This window comes from Mugil cephalus, chromosome 2 (genome assembly GCF_022458985.1).
Source record: "Mugil cephalus isolate CIBA_MC_2020 chromosome 2, CIBA_Mcephalus_1.1, whole genome shotgun sequence".
Classification (NCBI taxonomy): domain Eukaryota; kingdom Metazoa; phylum Chordata; class Actinopteri; order Mugiliformes; family Mugilidae; genus Mugil; species Mugil cephalus.
Genome location: NC_061771.1, coordinates 20,469,554 through 20,478,743, shown reverse-complemented (window position 1 = coordinate 20,478,743; position 9,190 = coordinate 20,469,554). Strand labels below are relative to the sequence as shown.

Genomic DNA, 9,190 nt, shown 5'->3' with positions numbered 1-9,190 from the left:
TCCCTTGAATTAAACTGCACTCTCCAGAATGTAAAAGATGTAAAAGTCTACCCGCTACATAGCAACAGTACAGCACATAACAAAAGCAAACAGCATAGCGAGCTACATGGACTACTTTCTTGATCGTCGTGATACATCTTTGGTGCTCTAGTGCTATACGTTCCGTTGACTTGAAAGATCATCCAATTACCTGTAAATATCATTTAATAAAACAGCCTGTTTCCAACCAGAAGAACAATGCAACAAACAAAACTAGCAGTTTGCATTGTGGTTAATTTTGTTTCAGCAACTGATGTGACCTGCAGGACGTGATTGCTGATTGGTGTTTATCTAGATTTGATTTATAAATGTTATTTTTGTTACTACTGCACTGATGCCTTTTAACTCAAAATAATGTGCCATACCTTGACTTTATGTCTGTGTATTTCAGGTATTATGGATGAAGACTGCTGGAATGTGAATTATATCAGCAGGAGAATATGTGCTCTGAAAGGATCTTCAGTGAACATTTCCAGTGAATACTCCCATCCCCGCAACAAGAAGCCAAAGTCTAAATCATGGTATAAAGTAGAAACAAGTGGTGAGCAGCTGATTGAGGATGCAGATCGTGTGGTGTTTCATGACAACATGAAGAACCAACACGTCCTGACAATTAAAAACCTGAAGAAGAAGGACTCAGCAGAATATAAATTCAGACTCCAGGGAGATGATGAAGAAAGGAAACGTGATGATGTTCCTGGAGTCACTTTGGTTGTCACAGGTAAACCTTACAATGGATTTTCAACATAAGATGAATATCTTGGCTCCTCATAGAAATATGTTCATTCATTAATGTCTAAAAAAACTAAAGACTAGATTAGACTAAAGACTAAAGTGTCTCTGTCTGTTGCCCAGCCTCGGTTATCTCTGCTATAGTTTAGGACTAGCTCATCTCCCTGGTGTTTGGACAGTTTGTTCACAATTACTGACTGATTACTGTTACGCTTTCAGATCTGAAAGTGGAGATTGCTCCCTCTGCAGTGGTGACAGAGGGTCGGAGAGTCTCACTGACCTGCAGGACCAGCTGTCCTCTGACAAACTACATTTGGTTCTTGAACGGTCGACCTCTGAACCTGACACACAACCAAAGCAAACACCTGCTTCTAGATCCAGTCAGCAGTCAGGATGCAGGAAGCTACTCATGCTCAGTCAAAACTCACGACTTCGAGTCAGCTCCACAGACTCTCATCGTCATCAGTGCATTAGAACAATGGATATCAGCAATAGCTGTAGGTGTCAAGGCTGTTTTCCTGGTTGTTTTGGTCGTCACTGCCTTGTTGATGACGAGGTGAGAAATGCTCTACTTTGTTTCAAAGAAACAATATCATGTCTCTGGTAAAATCACATATTATTTTGATGTGTATTCAATTGTGTAACCAGAAAAAAGAGGACTTCCAGACAATCTCCAACATCTCAAACATCAGACAACACTGACCAGGTAAAGATGACAGCTTAAACAACCTACCGATGCATTAGAAAAGTCTATTATTTTTCTATAATTTTGTTGAAAGAGTCAAACTTTTAAATGCAGTATAACGTTATGTTATCTCTGCTCCTCCAACATAGGATGCTGAACTACACTATGGCACAGTCTACTTCTGCAGAAACCACACAGATCCTCATTATTCCACTGTGCAACCAGATCAGACCAGAGAACAGGAGCACACTCAGTATGCTGTTGTCAAATTTAGACATGAAAGAAGCGCAGAGTGACTGGCTGTTGTCGTAACACAGGATGCAGACTCTCCTTACTCTCTCTTTAAATGGTATACCGAGTGAAACCACCTTTTCTATGCTGTACCCTTCATAAAACATTGTTAGACCCTGCACCTGTTCCATGTATCAACTTTCATCTCGTCAGCTTCACTTTGTTTGCCAAGATCATGAGCTGCAATGCTAGATGACATGGCATGTTGTTTAGTCATATTGGTTAGAAATCCAGATGATTTAGAACAAGAGGAAGCTTTGCTTTTCAGATGCCGTGTGAGTCACAACCCATAAAGTCTGTGTCAAGTGTTGAGTCATGTCTGAAGTGGTGAAGACGCAGCAATTGAAAAAACAGAAGCTCAATAAGAGATGGAAGCACATTCTTGTAATGTTACGATGTTCAAAAAAATATGAAATAAACAGCTATTTTTAATTAGGGTTGGGCGGTATGACCCAAAATGTGTATCATGGTAATGAAGAAACAGGGACAATTAAGCTTTCACTTATTTTGACGTATTTAAACATATTTAAACTGCAATGTCTGCAATGTCAATAGCAGTGTGAACAGCTACCATAATGACTGTAGTCTGTGCGCATTTTTTTTTTTTTTTTAATTTACTGTCCCCAGAATTCGGGGACGTCTGGTCACCCTAAAAACAAACAAACAAACCACTCTTTTTGTTCTGCCCCTTCATTTTTTGGACCTTTCCATCTTTACCACGCCTCACAGTGACCAGCAGCACCATACGTGCTTAAAAGGGCTGCACTGAAAATGGTCCGGTCTGATGTCTCACAGTGCAGCGTTCCAAACGCTGTGTGATCAAACACAGCGGTATGACGGTATATTAAAAATTCATAACAGAAAAACATTAAGGTATTTGGTATGAACCGGTATACCACCCAGCCCTGTTCAGAATAAATGTTTTAAGCTATCTCAAGGATACTACCCACAATTGTAATTTAATAGTAGAATATTCCCTCTGGGAAATTTTGAAAGGGCTACAGGGGGGCTAATGCTGGGGGTACCGTCTCTGTCAACATGGGAGTTAGCGCAGTTAGCCTACATTTAGCACAATTAGCTTACAGTTAGCACACTTAACCCACATTTAGCACAGTTAACTTACAGTTAGCATAGTTAGCCTCCATTTAGTACAGTTAACCCACATGTCGCACAGTTAGCATACGGTTAGCACAGTTAGCCTGCGTTGTTGTGATGTAGCCATGTTTGTACATCCTACTACTCTTCCTGAGTGTGTCTGTAACTGTCATAACATAACCCGTGTGCAGGTGTGTATGTGTGTGGCCCGCGTGTGCGTGCGTCCGTGGGTGTGTGCGTGCGTTTGGGTGCGTGGGTGTGGAGTGTAACGCACAAATGCACGCCACATATTAATAGGAGCTTGGTCAGACCTCTTAAGAAGAAGAAACTCTTGATTCAAGCAGGGCATCATCAAACCACATACCAGGAATACTTCACTTGAGTTTCCCTTTGGCTAAAAATAATGAATAACTCTGTATGAGGAAGGAAGTGATGTTTTTTTTTGTTGCAAATAGTCTGGCGGCAGCACTCCTACTGACAAGTCGTCCTCTAGTTAGAGATAAGGTTAAAACAAAGAAGGATTACAACAGCCATGTTACTGACAGGAGCTGGAGGTATATTGAGTTTGGTCTTGTACATCTCAGGTATGACTCACTGTTTATATCTACTTATAAAATAATAATTAACTGCAAGTTGCTGCTAAAAATGATTTTAGTAAAATTACATGTGACCACACAGTGCAAATGCTTAATAGGATGAACAGTTTGTTGATAGAAACTTAGAAATCAACTTCTTATGACTACACATCGCTGGTTAAAATAATATGTAATAACCGTTTGCTAATGAAAGCTTCTATTTAAGGGGTGAATGGAGCAGGGACGACTATCTGTGCCTTGAGAGGTTCTTCAGTGCGTCTGCCCTGCTTGATTGGATATGGCTGCTCGAACAGGCAGTGGCACACTGTACATTATGATGGCCACGGTTGTGTCTGGAATGAGCTCCCTGCAGATGAAACTCACACGAGATTCAACGTGTCTAAAGAATTTCTCGCCCCTCTAACCATCAATGACCTGAGAATGGAAGATGCAAATATTTACCACTGCTGCGACGATTGCAAAGACCTAGAGCTCTGCTGGCAAAATGCAGTTCAGCTCATTGTTTCAGGTACTAAGGGTCTTAATAATTACTGCTTTATAAACTGTGGATGTTATGGACTGTTATAACGGGTTATAATTAGGGCTGTCAAAATGAATCCATCACTATGATTAATCTGATTAAAAATTCAAATCAACCCATCTGCGGCGCAGAATGACTCTGAATGTCTCCGGCAGCGCATTTCAGGCAGTTCGTCCAGGGAGATTTAGCATTGCGCATGAACAAATGCACACAACCAACAGCTAAAGATGGAAGACACTAAACAGCACGGTGGCCCTCTCCATAGGAAATTTGAGCTAAAACAAAAACAAGTCAGAAAAGTTGACCGACATAAGTATCATGCACACTCTGCAGAAAGGAGTTTTCTTTTCACAGAAGCACTGTCGGCTTATAATACCATTTTAACACAAAGCATACCTTAGCTCAGCTACGACGTCACCCAGCATGTGTCAAACCGAGACAAAGACAGACTGACAATGCTCCCTTGCAAATATCTCACCACTCCTGCATCCACATCTCCGTGTGAGAGACTGCTCACAGTTGCAGCAACATCGTTAATAAGATTAATCCGATTCAAAATGTGAATCGTTTGACGGCGCTGGTTATAATGTTTCCTTGTGTGTTTTCTAAAGAAACAGAAAATTAGCTTTTTGGCATTTACCAAGAATTCATTTTCAGCTTTATTGACGCTTCGACAATGTCTCCAACAATCTCTCAGACCTCGAAGCGCAGTTGCAGCCTGCGGTGGTGACAGAAGGTCAGAGAGCCACGCTCACCTGCAAGACCAGCTGTCCTCTCCGTGGTGACACAGTCTACACGTGGTATTCGAACGGTCGACGTCTAATCCTTCCACGCGGCCAAAACAGACACGTGTTTCTAGATCCAGTCAGCAGTCACAATGCAGGAAGCTACAACTGTTGTGTGAGAACTGGCGCTAAAAAGATCTGCTCCAGTGATTCGACTCTCAGTGTCCAAAGACAGACAGGCACGATGACAGCTGCTGCAGTAGTTGCTCCCCTGCTCGTAATCCCCGTCTGTATCTGCTTGAAAATTAGGTGAAAAACACAGTGCCTTTTTTTTTTTTTTTTTTTTTTTTTTGAAGTATTGACATTCAAACTCTGATTTGAAATCAGTCACTCATTCGTGTATTTATTGATGTTTTTAAATCAGAAAGAAGAAGCCTTCCAGTCAATCTACAAGAGCAGAATCACCAGACAGCATGCAGGTACAAAACAGGATTCAACCAATGATGCTGCCTTAGAAAAAAACTTCACCTTCATCCGTCTCGCTTCTATTCAGATTAAATAATCAGTTATTCTGCGTCAGGACAGAAACTTCAACTTGTGCCGTTTTCATGTCTCACCTTAATCCTAAATTCCTGTAACCTGTACACTGATGAATACGCACGTTTTAACCACATCAAACAGAGCTGGTTATATTCACGGAATGGTGTTGTAATGAGCCACTACATCAGAGTATTTAAAGGGTAACCTGGTAAACGCTGGCGTGACAACACCTGACCACAGTTCTGAAAAGTGAGGCTGAGCAGCAGGCTGTGACGTAGTGTTATTTCTGTTCTGTCTCCTCAGATGAACAGTGATCACTTGTATGAGAACGACTCAGCTCATTCAGCAGAGCAGGATGGACATCAGTACAACAGACTCCACTTCCCCGAGAACCACACAGCCGACCTCTACTCCAGCATCGAGATACACCCTTCAAACTAAACACTGGACAACAGTGATTGCAACAGTGATAACAGGAGGAGCAACTATTAAGCTGCATGAGAACAAAAGGAAACATGTCGACATCCTCTTAAAATAATGGCTCAAGGTTTTTTTTTTTTTTGCAGGTGAAAATAAAAAAATATATATTTTTTAAAAATAATTTAGTCAAAAAAAAAAATAAATACATAGGCCATTATTTTAGGAGGGTGAAAGGTTAGTTTAAGGCAATGCCAAACTTTCAACCAGATTGCCTTCATTAGCACTCTTTACATCTTTAGCGAATCCTCAGTTCTCTATACATCTATATTTCCCACAAGTTTAAGTGTTTTACAATAATAATTTTTTAATAATTTTAGTGCTGTTTATTACAAAGCGTCTTTCTGCTATACTCAACCTCTCAAACATTACTTCTGTTTACAGAAACTAAAAACTTCCTGTAAGCTTTTCAGATTAAAGGCCGTACACAGACAGAAAGCCCTGCTTTTCTTAACGGTGCGTTCCATTTAAGCATTTCACTTACTGTTTCAATATCGATAAATTAAAAAAAAAAGCCAATGTACTCACTAAAAATTATGTGTTTTTTTTTTTGTTGTCCAAAAACGTTCAAATATGACTAAGGCCAAGGGTAGTAAACTCATTTCAGTTCAGGGGCCACATATTGCCCAATTTGAACTCTGTAAGATTATAGCAGAATAAAGAGAAGTCCAGATGTTTCCCTTTGTTTTAGTTCAAAGAATAGTGCAAAAGTACATTGTATGAGCAACTTGGAATTTCTTTAAAAAAAAAAGTGCAATTTTACCACTGTGTTATTTAGCACTGGTTGTTGTGCTCTGTCCACCACTCTTACTAAAACAAATTATTAATAGCAGTTACTTTTAAAGCGCTCTGTTCTCTTATTTTCCAGGAGAGTGAAAAAACAAAAGCACCGGAGGAAAATCACATCTTTCAAAAATCTGGCAATGAGTGAGTAGAGAGCGGGTGAATTTAAACTTTGTGGTGATGAGCCGATGAAGGACAGGTGTGCGCCCTGCAGCAGCTGCAGCCCCATAGTTTCCCACTCATTACCCCATTATCACAAAGGTACTTCTAGAAGGACAAATAACAATTTATGACTGACCAGTAGTAACATGTGGTTGTCAGAATAACAGAAACACGTGTTGGTCCAATTCAGTAGTAGTCTACTACAAAACACATACACATAACCCTCATGAAGCTTCACCACTAGTTTGCCCAAGTTTTTGAGAATATAGAGAAAAACATTGGTTTTTGAGGCTGCCAAGAAATGTTGACTGAAGCTGAGCTCAAAGTGAATGAGTTAAGGGCCTGTTTTGTGAATGCAACTGAGGGGGTGACCACTTCCCTGACAGCCACACAGCTGACCTCTACTCCATACACTCAAAACTAACATGTTGTCGTTCTACTTTGTCAAAAAGTTCACCGATTGAAATAATGTTCGACTGTAAAAATGTTCACCTGCGTGGTTCTTTGTATGTGTTGTAGTGAATTAAACATCTCAACTCAGTTCAACTCAACTTTATTTTTACAAACAACAGCTACAGCCGAGACATAGTGCTTTACATGGGTAAAATAAGAACATGAAACATAACACAATTAAAAGCAATAAAACAATGAAAGCATTAAATACAATAAAACAATAAAAAAAATTATAATAGAAAGCACTAAAAGTACCAAGCGAGGGCAGACTCTCATGCTGGATTTAATGGAAAAAAAATGGGTTTTAAGACGAGTTTTAAAAGTGGACAGCGAGGGGGCTTGTCTGATGTGCAGTGGTAGATTGTTCCACAATTTAGGAGCAGCGACAGAAAAAGCTCTGTCCCCTCTGAGCTTCCGCTTGGACCTCGGTACCTCCAGGAACAACTGATCATCTGACCTGAGACACCGAGCAGAAGTGTAGGGATGAAGAAGCTCGGAGATGTGAGGCGGAGCGAGACCATTCAAAGATTTAAAGCAAATAAAATAATCTTAAAATGGACCCTTAAGTGCACAGGTAGCCAGTGGAGAGAGGCCAGAATAGGGGGTTACGTGCCCTCTCTTACGTGTTCCGGTTCAGAGACGAGCTGACGCATTCCGGACCAACTGGAGGCGTGCAAGGGAGGACGGGCTGACCCCAAAATAAAGTGCGTTATAGTAATCCAGCTGAGATGTAATGAAGGCAGGGATTACTGTTTCAAGATGTCAATGTGCAAGAAAAGGCTTCACCTTTGACAGCTACCTTAGGTGAAAGAAGCTGGACTGCACCAATTTGACGATCCAGTTTAAAATCACTGTCCATCTTGAAACATCATAGACCTCATGTCTGCTGACTTCTCTTCAGTGAAGTCACACAACAGTTTCACATCTCTCCGTTCTCTCTGTGACTATATCGTGACAATATAAAAAGAAATAGGTTCCTGCTGCACGTTGCGTGAAGCCACGATGTAGAAAATGGAAAATAATAATAGTGTGGTGGGGAAATATGCAATGAGAAACAAATTTCATCAAGTGAAATCAATACTAGTGTCCCTTTAAAATGTGCCTGGTGCTTTCAACTGGCTCCAGTCACACCCCGACTCTAATGAGTCCTGCGCTACACAGATTGTTCACTAGAATTCTCTTCTTCCTCAAAGTCATAATGAAGAAGGAAGTGATAGTTGTGGTATGAATCTGCTTATAGACACAGTCACTCTAACCAATAGTACATTCTGTCTTCAGTCTGTAAGAAGACAGCGGATGATTTTAACCTACATTCATTCATGTTGAGGATATCTGATAAAGTCTCATAATAACAGCTGTAGCTTTAATAAGTTCATTGGAAGAATCAACTTTCTGATCAGAAGCTGGAGTCGACAACAGTCATGTCCTTGGTAGAAGCTGGATGTTTGATTATGGCTTTGATTCTGAACATCTCAGGTATGAACGATATGTTGTTTTTCTCTCCTTATATTACTTGAAATATGTAACTTTAATATTTCTTGAATGTAGGAGTTTTATTGTAAACGTTTATATAGCTAAAGCAGCAGATTCATGATAACAGAAGTCATGATAAGATTGTAAATGTGTCCAGATGTTTGATTGTGAAATCTTCTGTTAAAGGAGTTCAGGGGAAAACAACCAGCATCTGTGCTTTAAAGGGTTCATCAGTGACTCTGTCCTGCTCAGATCAACGACTCACTGCAAGAAAGAAATGGTACACGGTCTACATGAATGGTTCAATGTATGTTCCTGTTGAGCTCCCTACAGATGGGAATCAAGTAAACTACAATGTGTCAAAAGAGGGTAATTTCACTCTGACAATCAATGATCTAAAAGAAAACAATGAAAATGTTTACTGCTGCGCAGAAACTGACAAGCAAGACAACTGCAACAAGCAAATCAGAATTCACCTCCATGTTACAGGTACAGTGTTTGTCACTAATGTATTACAGACTGATCACTTTAAAAGTAATGTAATCCATTAATGCTATTTATATTAACTACCGTCTCAGACCTGCAGGTAAAGGTGATTCCTGCCACGGAGGGACAGACA

General features: G+C 40.3%; 1 long non-coding RNA gene across 1 annotated transcript; it reads left to right on the top strand.

Moving 5' to 3' along the window:
* Positions 1-1,071: 1,071 nt before the first annotated feature.
* LOC125004513 lies at positions 1,072-2,172 on the top strand. The gene is made up of 3 exons (XR_007112346.1): positions 1,072-1,327; positions 1,420-1,477; positions 1,606-2,172. It is a non-coding gene; the product is annotated as an uncharacterized LOC125004513 (long non-coding RNA).
* Positions 2,173-9,190: the final 7,018 nt, after the last annotated feature.